The sequence below is a fragment of the Crocuta crocuta genome, unplaced genomic scaffold (assembly GCF_008692635.1).
Source record: "Crocuta crocuta isolate KB4526 unplaced genomic scaffold, BGI_CrCroc_1.0 scaffold91-1, whole genome shotgun sequence".
Lineage (NCBI taxonomy): Eukaryota > Metazoa > Chordata > Mammalia > Carnivora > Hyaenidae > Crocuta > Crocuta crocuta.
The window spans coordinates 1,834,156-1,848,570 of record NW_027551575.1 but is presented as its reverse complement, the minus strand read 5'-3'; the positions used below and the strand labels follow the sequence as shown (position 1 = coordinate 1,848,570).

Sequence of the window (14,415 nt, the reverse complement as noted above, 5' to 3'; positions counted from 1 at the left end):
ATGTAATTTATGAATCATGAGAATCTACACCCAAAGCCAAGGGCACAATATATACTCTGTAGGTTATCTAACTTGACAATAAATTATATTTTACAAAAAAAGCACATTTTCTGATTAAAAATAAAAAGTAAAAATAGTATTTATCAAATGCCTAACATGCACTCATAATCAAAATCTTTAAAGGAAACTAACTGTATTTTTGTGCTGGGTCTAATGGTAAGAAAAGAAACTATCTTTTCCATGATTTGAACTTCATGAACGTATGCTGCTATCTTAAAAAAAAAAAATGAGGTGTTTCTTTAAAATACCACTCTAATCTTTTACATTTTTAATCAAGAAGCTGCACTTTGCTTAAACATGATTTTGAATGATTCTAATTCATTCTATTCAATGAAAAATGAAAGTATAAATTGACTTTAAGATAGATAAGCTTTGAGACAAATAATAATCAGCATGAGTAAAGATAAGATGTTCACAATGATTCAAAAAAATCTTGACTTCTACAACTAAGCTTCAGACAGTGGTGCTGGTAATTCCAATTTCCAATTGAAGGGTGAGAAGACCTTCAAGGAAGAAGATTGCTATACCCAAAGAATGGATTGTTCTGCATTTGGAGCAAAAGATGGTAGAGACAGCATCATTCTTTTGAGCCATATGGCTAATACAAATGCCATAGCCAGCTTTACAGTCTAATAGTACCTGCATGGGAGGCAGCTCCTTAGGAAAGCATCATCTTCTGAAGTAGATAAACACTGGATCACTGAAATAATGGAAGGGATGAGAATCTCATAAAATTTTAAAAGAATTCCAATGTTAGGAGCTACCTAACTAACCTGCCCTATCCCTATTCTAACCAGGTATCTTTTCGCACTTGTGGGTCAAATTTCTACTTTTGGTTGCAAAAATATTTGGTGGCTTTGACCATAAGAGTTTTGCAACCTATGACATTTCTTTCTGGCCTCTGGAACCCATAACTATTTGCCTAAATATATTGCCTATATTCTGAGTCTTGATTTTCTAGATTCCTGGCCTGCATCCCCAATTTCTACCTGATTCCCTAACTTTCTATATCTGGTTTAATTCCATAAGAATTTCCTGACCCTGTCTTTTTTGGACCACATAGAATCCTGACATCATCTGGCTCCAATATTCATTATCACTGTGCATTCCCATGCGTCCTTGAATCCTGGTTTCACACTCCCAGCTCTACCAAGGTCAACAGCTTTTGGCCAAGAACTTATCTTCTCTTATGTCCACTGGTCTTTCCTAAAATGTAGTAACCATTTGTTGAGTACTGCTGTAGATAATGTGTATATATGTGTGTCTATGTCTATGAACAAATCTCACAAAGATCTAGTAATATCTACATATTTTTCATTTTACAGACAGCAAGCAAGAAGCCCAAATGTACAGCAATCTGCCCTAAGTCACATCACTAATAAAAGGTAGAAGGAGGTGACAGATCTATTTCTTTCTGAAAATAATCTCTGAGAGAGACTGTTACATGGGTATCCTTCAGTAAATGCTATCTCCTGGCATACCTGCCCTTATGTAGTCTCTCCCATGTTGACTCTTGCTTAGCTATATGAGTTGCTTTGGCTAAAGAGACACTGACTAGGGTAATACAAGCAAAGGCTTGATAAGCTCTTGCACATTGGACAGGCTTTGTTCATTTAAAATACCTGCTCTTATAGTCAGCTACCATATCAAACTTCTGGCCAGTTTGAGTCTGCCATGCTGCACGGAAGCCCAAGCTATTATAAGTAGAAGACATGTAGAAGAGCTTACAGGTGCCAGGTATATAAGTGAAGCTTTCTTGGATCTTCCAGATCAGACCAGCTACTGATAAAATGTAGCCAACTGAGTGACCTAAACTACACCACACAGAGCAGAAGACTTTCTCAGGTGAGTCCTGCCCAATTGAAATAATAAATTATTGTTTTAAGCCACAAAATCCAACCAAGGTCCTGCTAAATTAGAAAATAAAAATTATTACTCATTTTCAGCCCTCCACATAGCAGAAGGCTTTCAGCATATAAAATAGCTTCTGATCAAATACAGAGAACTTCTCTTAAAATGTGGCCTCACATAAATGCCAAATCAAGGATGTGGCAGAAAGCTATCTCTTAAAATCCTTTTAAGATTCACTCAGCCAGAAGACAAGAAATTCTTTTTTTTTTTTTTTAAAAATAGTTTATTGTCAAATTGGTTTCCATATAACACCCAGTGCTCATCCCAACAAGTGCCCTCCTCCATGCCCATCTCCCCCCTCCCCCACACATCCATCAGTCCTCAGTTTGTTTCTCAGCATTCAAGAGTCTCTCATAGTTTGCCTCTCTCCCTTTCCCCCACCATTTCCCCCCTTCTTCTCCCCCATGGTCCTCAGTTAAGTTCCTCCTAATCCTCCTATACGTGCAAACATATGATATTTGTCCTTCTCTGCCTGACTTATTTCGCTCAGCATAACACCCTCAAGGTCCATCCATGTTGCTACACATGGCCAGATTTCATTCTTTCTCATTGCCATGTAGTATTCCATCGTATAGATAAACCACATCTTCTTGATCCATTCGTCCGTGGATGGACACTTAGGCTCTTTCCATGTTTTAGCTATTGTGGAGAGTGCTGCTATGAACATTGGGGTACATGTGCTCCTATGCATCAGCATTTCTGTATCCCTTGGGTAAATTCCTAGCAGTGCTATTGCTGGGTCATAGGGGAGTTCTATTGTTAGTTTCCTGAGGAACCTCCACACTGTTTTCCAGAGGGGCTGTACCAGTTTACATTCCCACCAACAGTGTAGGAGGGTGCCCGTTTCTCCACATCCTCGCCAGCATCTAGAGTTCTCTGATTTGCTCATTTTAGCCATTCTGACTGGCGTGAGGTGGTATCTCAGTGTGGTTTTGATTTGTATTTCCCTGATGAGAAGGGATGCTGAGCATTGTTTCATGTGTCTGTTGGCCATCTGGATGTCCTCTTTGGAGAAGTGTCTTTTCATATGAGAAATTCTTAAATCCTTAAGGATGTTGCTCCCTAGCATCTTTACTCTCAGCCTAAGGCAGAAAAACGCCTTAAAGAGATTTTTGCAAGTATCTTTTACTGAATAGTCTGGAATATAATTGACTACATGGGAAAACCACCAAATTTTTAAAGGAAACATACATCTTTGACTAAAAGGGAGAGAGGCTAAACAAAATGAAAAGAGCCCTCCAAACTTTTACTGGCATAAAAAAAAATGCTGAGAAATTTACTCAGCTGTAAATATGGGCCATTTCTTATGAAAAGGAAAGATGACTTAAAGAACAGAGCCAAGATACAATGAGAACAATGGAATAGAAAATCACATCCAAGGAACTGGGTTCCTTTTCAAGAAACATTTTCTTGTCCCTAGATTTGAGGGGCTTAGTAACATGTTTCCAGATGGATTTCAGAATTGCTTTGAAACAGTGACTGCTATATGCTCCCCACTTCCCATCTTTTCAATGTGCCAGATGCATTGCCAGAGAAACATAATCCCTGTCTCATCAATGTATGTTTCAGAGGGAGAGGAATGTACAGAGACTGTATTAATCTCTTGAGAGATTAAGTCTCTGGAACAAGAGAAGCTGTACCTGAAGAGCCTCAACTTCAGATGCATCTCATATAGATGCTATGATCCTAGACCTGAAATCTGAGAACTAAAGCTGTAATGTAATGAAATCTTCAGTGAAGGACATGAATTGCTTGGCCAAAAGGAAGACTGATGCTAGTCAACACCATTCTTCTCTGCCCTGTATACATATGATGCTCTTCACACATACAATATCCTGTTTTTCGTCTCTGGACTATGAGCTACATTTAATGACTTGCTCTGACCAAGAGAATGCAACAGAATGATATTCTGAGACTTCTGAGTCCAGGTCTGACAGATTCTACTTCCTCTCTCTGGGAAGCCAGCTGCCATGCTATAAAGAAGCTTGGGCTAAAGTACTGAATGATGAGAAACCACAGTGAGAGTTGGATGGTGAAATTTGTATGGCAACTTCACTAGGTCACATTACCCAGAATATTTGTTCAAACATATCTGGACATTTCTTTGAAGGTTTTTTTTAGATGAGATTAACATTGCATCAGTAGACTTTGAGTAAGGTTGATTATCCTCCATAACTGGATGGTACTCACCCAATCAGCCAAAGGCCTTTAAGAAAAAAGAAAAAAGAAAAGAAGACTGATGTTTCTGAAGGAAAAGGGAATTCTTTCCGCTGTCTGTCTTCAGACTTGAGACGTAATATCAACTCCTTCCTGGGTCTCCAGCCAGGTAAATAAAACATTTCCTTTTTTTCCAGTCACTCACTCTCCCATCCTGGGCAGCGGAGTCCAAGGGCAACCTGTAACTTGGAATTTGCCAACCCCCAATCAGTGAAACCATAATTTCATTCAAACCAATTATTTGGGATCATGTTTTGTTCTAGGAGGTGCTCCTGGTCATCTTATAGCACTGGCCTTCATTTAAAGACCTATTTAAAAAAAAATAGAAAAAGAGCTAAGCCCAGACAGAAAAGGAGGAAAAAAGGGAAAAGGAGTCTCAGCCCTCTTGCACTATAACCCATTGGCTCTTTAAGTCCCTAAGTCTCAATGAATTCAGGAATGGAATCATTGGAATGTAAAATAGGCTGCCGCAGGTGTCACTGAGCCACTCAATGACATGCAACAAGAATAATTGGACACAGCTTTAGAGTCCAAGAGAACAGTATTAGTGAGTGGGCACAGCCAGAGAACCCTTTGAGACTATAAGAATAATGAGGTCAATTAAATCATGCCTATCTGTGTTCTGAGAAAATGTCACACTGGAGCTACCTTGAGACCCAGGATCAAGGTACAGGCAGTACCACAAGATGTGGCAAACAACACGAGTGGATGCAGACTGCTGCGCAAAGCTACTCAGAATAAAAATGCACTGTAATTTTGAGCATGTGATCCATCTGTCGGTGCAGAAAAATAACACATTTGAGAGTATGTTTACTTATGTTAATAGTACCAGTTTTATACTCTCATTAGCACACTGAATAAACGGCTGAAGTCAAATTCCAAGTCAATTTCTGGGGCTCTGTGATAGATAGAGGAGTACTAAATACATCAGTCATACTTGTTATTAACACTTCTGTACATCCAGACATTGTCCTTCCGCCTTCAACCCCCTCACACCCATCCTCAAAAAAGTAGCTGAGTCTGTCTTTAAAGTGTTCTCTTGGTAGACCATTGAAGCTCATCGTCTAGAAGCACATACTAGTGGAGAATATTGAATACTTTTGTAAATAGGACCAAACATCTCTTCCTCTTTATCCTCGGAGTTGTATTAATGCCTGCTGTTTTCCAGCTGTGGTTTTGCCAAAGATTCTAGTTTAGATATCTAAAGCCTAGATACAACAGCTTGAAAAGTCATTATTGGACTGGCTCTGGCAGCTTCATTTCCCCTGAAGAGTTCTTTTTCCAAGACCAACTTAACCCAGAAGATGGAATAAAAGAATTCTTCAGACAGACCCGACTGCTGTCTCCACCGCCTTCTAGGTTCTCTCTAATCCTCTGAAAAACAATCAAGTCACTGTGTTTACTGAACTCCTGTAACATGATAAATACTTCAATAGGAGAAATGGGAAATTAACTGAAGACATGGAGAGTGCCTAGACTCATGAATTTTATAATCTTTTACATAAGGTCTTCAAAGTCCTTCTTTTAATGGTAAAGTACTAAAAAGTATACAAACCCACAATAGCTGCAACTTTCTGTCATACTTACTCCCTTATGTTAAAGACAGAGGTGCTCCTAAGACCATCCTAGCTCTCTAAGAAGTCACAGTCACTTCTTATACCCCAACACCTTCCTTTTCCTCCACTTACAGCTGCAAATATGATAGCAACCGCCACAAACATGTTCCTTTACATGCGCTGGCCCCCCATGACTATTTGGTAATTACTGCTTTCCTTCTCAAGTGACTCCCTACCACATATCGCACAGTGATTATTCTAACTTACTACATTTTCCTTAGGCTTCTCTCCTGTTTCCTTAGTCCTTTAGCTCCTAAGACATTTCCTTCTGTCCCTAGTGAAAACAATTATATGGTCATATCCTTCCCTTCTCAATTTCAAAAATACTACCTCCTCATGTATCCTGATCTCATTTCTTCTCCTCTGATGCTGAGTCTTCAGTGCACCTGTAATCGGATTCTGACCCATGACCAGCTCAGAAACATTAACACTCCATTGAATGTCCCTTTAGCAGAGTGGCAGTATGATGGAGTGGTTAAGACCAAGTCTCTGAAGTTAAAGCATCTGGTTTTAAATCCTGACGTCATTGCCTATTTTCATGACCTTGGGCAACTTATGTAACTTTCCTGTGCCTTAGCCTCCTCACTCCAAACATAGTAGAAGTACTTCTCTCACAAGTGTGTTATAATGATTAAATTGGTTCAAGCATTTAGAACACTGTCTGGAACATAGTAAGTATTCGATAATGTTAGCTATTACTACTTTCAATTTTCCTTAAAATTCTTTATATACCTCATCCTTTTTCTTAATTCTTATATGCCCTTAAGCATCTGTGTTTTTTGTCTTCATTACTGCAATGCCAATCTTCTTTTGAAAGAATGGTTAATATTTACAGTTGAACTTGCTTCCTGATTCATTAACTCCTGGTAAATTTAGCTGCAGGCCCCACACCCATAATATCCTAGAACTTGAACTCCCAAGGCCTGTATGTGTTCTTATTTTTCTTCTTTTCTCCACTGACCACTGCTCCTATTTTAAACATTTCTTCCTGCTTCACTGACATCACTCTGGATGCTTCTGATTTTCCTCTTTTTTCTCTGGTTCTCTGGTTCCTTCCCTCCACTCCTAATTCAAGATACTCTCTGAGATTTGGCTTTACTCTTCTGGCATCTCTGTTTCCACACTAGGATGCACTGCAAGGCTGTGCAGTGAGCAAAAGCACATATACAGCCTCAGGAAGAAAAGGTATGTTTGAACATCTTGGGCAATCATTGTGTTACTGTACNCAAATTTTTTTAAACAAAAAAAAAAAAAAAAAAAAACCAAAAAAAAAAAAAAAAAAAAACAAATAAACATTCACATGCACTGAGTGATTAGAAAGCTTGGTACTTCAGAGTTGTTGCAGATGCAAGCATCACTATCACTAAAACTGAATCAAGGTGAATTCATACACTGCCATGATCACAGGTGGCATCAATATAACTCCTGACCACAGAACTGACTAGTGCTTCTCTGAAAGAGGTCATTTTTTGAAAAAATAGTTTTTGTTTGTTTAAACAAACCAGTGTTTTCTCTTAATTTCATTCCAGATTAAACATCCACACACAAACACACACATATGATATCACTGGCTCCCCCAAAATGATTATACTTCCTACCACAAATGTATTCGGACAAATGTTCTATTTACAAACATGAAACTGTGTTCAGTTAAATATCACCTTGAAGTTAGTCTGAAAATAGCAACATATCCTGAGATTCTGACTTTAGAGGACTAAGTGCTGCTCTTTATTTATTGTTTAAAAATATATCTATTTTAAATTATAATTTCAGTTGGAAATACTGAAAGGTGGTCACTAACAGTAATATTTAGACCAAAAGCTTATAAGTAATATAAATGAAAAAGATAACGAGGAAAATGCAAAATAATCTTGAAGCAGAGGGTGTATCATAGAGAATTTGATGGCTTAGAACATTACAGCACAGTCCCCAACCATGACTAAGAAACTCGAAGGTGGCCCCAAATTCATAAGGTATATTTTGATGTTTATGTAAAATGTAGCTTCTTAATCACCATGGAGATATAAATGAGCCTGACTTGATGGGCAGTGAATGGAAAAATCCTTAGAAATAGCTCCATGAAAATATCTCGTTGCACACATAATATTTAAGACAATTTTGGAAATAGTTTGAAAGGTAAAAAGCAAGAGAGAAATCTTGGCTTTGAGAAATACTTCAAAAGCACAATCAAAAAAACAGAGAAGAAAAAGCTTGAAGCATCATCAAGGTTAGCTTCAGGATAACCATGGGAAGGAGAGTTCCCGAAAGAAGGGCAGTTTGGTGGAACATGACATAGCAGGATGGGTTGAACCTGTTTTAATTCAAAAAGAGACAATCAAGATGATAAAGTGTATTTTCATAAGGAAAGGCATTGTTGAATAAGAATCTAAAAATAAACTGGAGTTTTATCTACTATTAGGGTGAAAATGCAGATATGAATGATATAACTACTTTATTAGTCATCCACGCTAACATAGCCTGTCAAGGTGTTTTATTTGCCAAAGTATTTGAAAGTAGAACTGCTGATAAAATTTTCAACAAAATATAAGGATCTTAGTCAGCATGATATTAACTAGGAAAAAAGTGTTGGACTCAAATCTATGTTAGGCAAACCTTTGAATCACTAATAATGCATCAAACACATCAAGTTTCTGACTATTCCAGCAACCAGTGATTTTATTCATTCATCAAAAAATGTTTTCGAGGTCATTTGGTCCAAGCGTTAGGGCCTGAGTTATCCTTCCGATGCCTCCCACTTCCAGCACTTCCAAAAGCAGACCATTCATCAAGGATTTTGTCTCCTAAGCACAAAAATTTGTTACCCAAGATGGTGAATACCAACAGAGATGGTGTTGATGCTGAGGATCAAGTGAAACTGGAGGGAAAAAACACAACTTATTAATCAAGTGTTGGAACTTCAACAGACAGTTGCAGGTCTCTCTGCAAGAGTAGGTGCAGTTAGGAACAAAGGAAGAAAGTCTGAAGCTAAAATCAGAAAACCAGATTCTTGGACAATATATAGAAAATCTCATGTCCGCTTCTAGTTGTTTTTCAAACAACTGACACCAAAAGTGAAAGAAAGGGATTTATATCTTTTGTGTTATGGAATTGCTGATCTTTTTTTTTTTCTTTAAAACTTGGATAGATTAAAAAGTTATGGTACTTTTGTTCGTGGCTTCATTGAGTATTTATGAAGATAATGTCAGCTCTGAAAAATTAAGAGTATAGCAGAATTATGAATTTGTATATTATGTGTTAGTCAATGAAAACATGCAAATGTATTATGGAGACTTTATAATTATAAATGTATGTATTTATGAAACTTCAAAATGAATGTCTTATCAAATTTGCTTTGATTTATAGGTTTAGCACTTTTATTAGAGGCATGGTAAGAGACATAGTAACATAACTATTGTGTTGTGAAAAGTGACCCAAATCATGTACTGAACATACAGCTTTATGTACCCTATCCACCATGTAGTGCCATGAAGGCTTCTTCCTTCCATTTCCCTTCCCCTAAGGGGGAAAAGCTGGTTTCACATTTGTAAAAGTAATTTCAATAGTTAATCATCTGTGACAGTAACCTGAGCTTGAATTATTGAAACTTAACCAAAATAAGGTATTTTCTCAGTTAGGGCTTGTCATAGTTAGTAATAAGATAGAATTGTTGGTTTCTCTCTAATAATTTGAAAACAGGAACTATAAATGTGAAGATTTTTCTTTGCAACTGAATTGCCAAACTGGGAAGGTTTGTTGTTAAAAACTTCCTTTTGCATGAAATGCCCCACTTGGTATCTGAAAAGATAAGCTCTAGTTATACATTTGAAATAGAAAATTTTGAGTAAAACAGAAATAGGATGGGAAAAGTAGTTGGCATAGAGGAGTATCCAACTCCAAATGTTCTTACTCCAGATCTATGTGATCTCTGGCAAAGACTAGATCTTTTGGGGAATATATATATATATATATGAAAGTAGATTAAATATGGCTAACCTTATGTCAACTACATCTAGAAGAGAACAGTTACAAAGGGTTTAATCTCAAGGTTTATTTATCATACCCAGCAGATCAACTTTTGAAAAATCCTCTTAGAGTGCATTAGCATCAGAATCATGAATAAAACAGGGGAGTTTTACATGCATAATGACTGATACTTTCTCAGTCTTTTAATCTCACTACTTCTCCCATAGTGTTCTGTAAACCTAACTATGTGGTTGGTAGAGGTTCAGTCACTTTAACAGTTTCTGGAAATTTAATTTATTGATTCCATTTGGTAAGAAAATTAGTGATCAGAAATAATGTTAAAATGTTAAATAGATGGGGCACCTGGTGGCTCAGTTGGTTAAGCATCTGACTTCAGCTCAGGTTATGATCTCACAGCTCATAGATTCAAGCTCTGTGTCAGACTCTATGCTGACAGCTCAGGACCTGGAGCCTGCTTCAGATTTTGTCTCCCTCTCTCTCTGCCCCTCCCCCATTCATGCTCTGTCTCTCAAAAATGAATAAACCTTAAAAAAATTAAAATAAATGTTAAATAGGAAAAGACATCCACGTAGTTTTGGTTATTATATTTGGGCTACTTTTAATCACAGAACAATCTTGTTGGTCTTGGTGTAAGATTTGATGACTGACTTTAACTGGATAATTATGAGTTATACTGTAGAGATTCTGCATCCCTTTTGTGACCTAATTTACAAACATTTAAAATTGTGTTGCAGTTTTTGCTTTGGTGTTTCATAAAAAAGCCATTTCAGAAATATATATATACACATATATATATTTGAGCTCCTACTATGCCTGCCTCTATGCCCGATCCTGGGGATTTCACCCTGGATAAAGCAGTCATAGTCGTATCCTTAGGGTATTGACATTTGGCAGGAGACAACTTCAAAAGGTTTCTTTTGTTTGTTTTATTTTCTTTAGTTTTTCTCAGGGTGCTTGACAACTTAGTAAAACTAGATAATTTTGCAAAATACAGCATTTTTAATGTTCATTATTTTAGATAAAATTGCAACACAATGAAAAGAGAATGAGAAAGCTTATACTACCATCTAGATGCAATCTTGCTCAAGTGAACAACAAAGAAATACTACTCACAGAGTTTTCTAATTCAGCCATAAATTTATTTATTTCCATGGAAATAACAAAGCCATCATGATTAAAACAACAACTACAACTAAGTATTCTGAGTTAATTTATTTTTCATACTTCTAACAAAATGGATCGCATGAGATTATGTAATGACTGGAATTCCCCCCAAAGTCTAAACATCCTCAGACAACTATTTGCAAGGTAAAATTGCAGCGATGGTTTTCAGAGTGCGAGAAATTATGACATGGGATGGAAGCCTGACAGTTGAATGGAGATGTCAGATCTTGAATAATTTGAAACTCACCTCATTTACATGTGACAAAAATTACAGCATCAGTCACAAAGCAAATACTTCTTCATTGAAAATGTCCTGTTTGGCTATTTCCATGGGAGTAGGTAAAAACTAACCAGTGGGTCAGAGATTCTTTTTATCTCCTACTAGATCAGTAGGAAAGGGAGCCAACAAATCAGCAAGTGGATGAGGTCACTGAAATTTTTGGCAAGAATGGCCTGACAATATGGCATTATCTTTCCATTTATGATTCTGGCTTGCTCCTCCTATGGAATTCCCTGCATACAGCTCATTGTGTCTTTAAAATGATTTTATGAGTAACCACATGTACTTATGAATTTATTTCCTAAGAATAAGTCAACACCAAGAAGAAAAAGCACAGATAAGCCGAACTAGTGTCTGTGATCAGCTGTCTTTAATTCAGTCCAATTTGCACCTGAAAGTGATAAATTCAATGAATAAAATTTCAGGCCTCATCATTTGGTTACCACTTTTCCCTCTTTTACCCACTTTTACCACTTAGATGAATTCATCAGTCATTCCTTTCAGCCGTTTTCCAAATTTTTACTTCTGGGCTCATACAACCCATTTTCTGCATAGCAGGCAGAGAAACCATTTAAAAATCTACATCAGATCATTAATCACCATGTTTAAACTCCTCACTATTTTGCTGGGGCATTTATTTATTTATTTTTTTTACTGTTTTATTTATTTCTAGGAGAGAGAGAGAGACAGCGTGAGCAGGGGAGGGTCAGAGAGAGAGGGAGTCACAGGCTGAAACAGGCTCCAGGCTCTGAGCTGGCAGTCAGCACAGAGCCCGACGCGGGGCTCGAACCCACGAGCCGCGAGATCATGACCTAAGCAAAAGTCGGACGCTTAACCGACTAAGCCACCCAGGCGCCCCTTTTGCTGGGGCATTTAAAACAAAATCCATTTCTTGGCATGGTCTGCCAGGCCTCTGCTCACTCTTTCAGTTCAGTTTGTACCGTAATTGCCTAGCCCTCTTTTTCTTCTCTACAGTAGCTTCCTCATATCTGAAGGCCTTTACTTGTATGGTATTTTGCCCAGGTCACATGTCCCCTACCTCTTAACTCAACTGTATCCTCCTGTTTATTCAAGAGCTTCTTTGATCATATCTTCTTACACCCCCACCACTCTTGATTTTATTACGTTTTGCTTCCATCTTAGTTCTTATTTTCTGAACTACCCTGTGTATTTACTGAATAACTAAGTTGCCTATGACCTGTCTCCCTACACTGTAAGCTCCACAAGAGGCTTTGTTTCAATCATAGGCACATCCCTACTGTCTGAAATGGTGTCTAGTACATGCTGTGTACTCAGTAAAGCATTCTGTGCTGACGACTCAGAGCCTGGAGCCTGCTTCAGATTCCATGTCTCCCTCTCCTTCTGACCCTCCCCTGCTCACGCTGTCTCTCTCTCTCTCAGAAATAAGTCAAACATTAAAAAAAAAAATTTAAAAACTCTTCATGACTCAACATTCTACAAATAGCCTCCATATTTTTGTCACCACTGATCTTTACTCTCTATATCATCTCTACCCAGTGTGCCCTCCCCATGATCCCTGCATTTAGGGCACTTAACACAGGTTGAATTTGCTGAGTAAATAAACTCCTGTCCTTCTTTTAAGGTCAAGCCTATGGCAACTTCTACATGAAATCTCCCCCATTCCCTCCAATCAGGTTACTCTCTCCTTCCCCTAAGCTTCTACTGTACTTGATAGTTCTATTTTAGTATTTTAAGCATACTCTGCTTTCCAGTGTAACTGACTGGGTACAGATCTATCCTTCCCAGTAAATGAAAATTTTCTTTATGGCTATGACTATTATTAATCCATGAAGAATTCTTCTATAGCACATATTAGGTTAATTGAAGGTGATTGGTGAAGTTAGGATGAGGGTAAGTATTTGTGGAGGTGGTGGTGAGAGTATAAGGTGGTGAGTATATGGTAGATGAGGTGATTTCTGTGATAGTAGTGGTATGGAAGTACCAGCATTACCCTCAGTGATATGGAAATTTCTTACACCAACAATTATATTTTCCACTTTTGGCTGCCAGAATCCTTAATCAACCCGAGTTTAAGCACCAAGATGCTCTCATACCATAAACTGACGTTATATAATCATTCCAATCATCATCCATTAATACCTAAAGTGCATGGTGGACATGTTCAGCAGAAATAAAGAGCAAATGATCTAATTAACTCCCCTATCCTAAAGCTCTAACCATACAGACTTGCCTTCAATAATCACACCCAAACTATGCTCAAAGAGTATGTTAATACACAGGTCAGAAAAACTGAAAACCATCAATCAGATACTTGTAGCAAAACATTCATACCTACACTCAGATGAAAAATATTTACTCACATTTTGAGGTATGCACAAACCAAATCTTAAACAGCTATGTAATTTTCAAATAAACAGTCCACAATTGTATTTTATTTATAGATGATGTGGCATCTTAAAATTTGATGCTTTTATCAAAAATGGACATAAAATAATATTCTCATGTCTCATGTTCTCAAGAAAATACAATGCACAACTCAGACTCCTTCAAATTTTATTTCTGAAAAATAAAATATTTCCTTATATCCAGAGATATGTATCTTCTTGACATCTTCAGCACCTCTTGAAATTTATTTGGGGGAAGGGGCAGGGAAGATGATCACCCATGATTAAAGAAACTGCTTTATTCCATAGATACCAGAAGAAACCTTTCATTTTAACAAAGCAATTATGAACAAAAGTTTTAAATTTCTTTATTTTATCTTAGAGACAGAGAGAGAGAAAATGCAAGCAGGGGAGAGGTGCAGAGGGAGACAGAAAGAGCGCAAGCAGGGGAGAGGGGCAGAGGGGGAGAGAGAGAATCTTAAGCAGGCTCCACACTTGGTGAAGAGCCCAATTCTGGGCTTGATCCCACAACCCTGCGATCATGACCTGAGCGAAATCAAGAGTCAGATGCTCAAGTGACTCAGCTAGCCAGGCACCTCAATTATGAACAGATTAAAAAAAAATTTTTTTAACTTTAGTTATTTATTTTGAGAGAGAGAGAGACGAGAGAGCTGGGGAGGGCCAGAGAGAAGAAGAAAGAGAGAATCCCAAGCAGCCCCTCACTGTCAGCACAGAGCTCAATGCGCGTCTCAAACTTACAAACCGTGAGATCATGTACTGAGCCCAAACCAAGAGCCACCCAGGCACCCCACGAACA

The 14,415-nt window shown here is 37.7% G+C and overlaps 1 protein-coding gene and 1 pseudogene across 1 annotated transcript in view; one reads left to right on the top strand and one right to left on the bottom strand.

Annotated features, from left to right (window-relative positions):
• The window catches only part of LOC144221075 (3',5'-cyclic-AMP phosphodiesterase 4D-like), a 504,391-nt gene that overhangs the window by 315,886 nt on the left and 174,090 nt on the right, over positions 1 to 14,415 (bottom strand). The window lies entirely within an intron of this gene.
• On the top strand, positions 8,584 to 8,919 carry LOC144221073 (short coiled-coil protein B pseudogene; annotated as a pseudogene).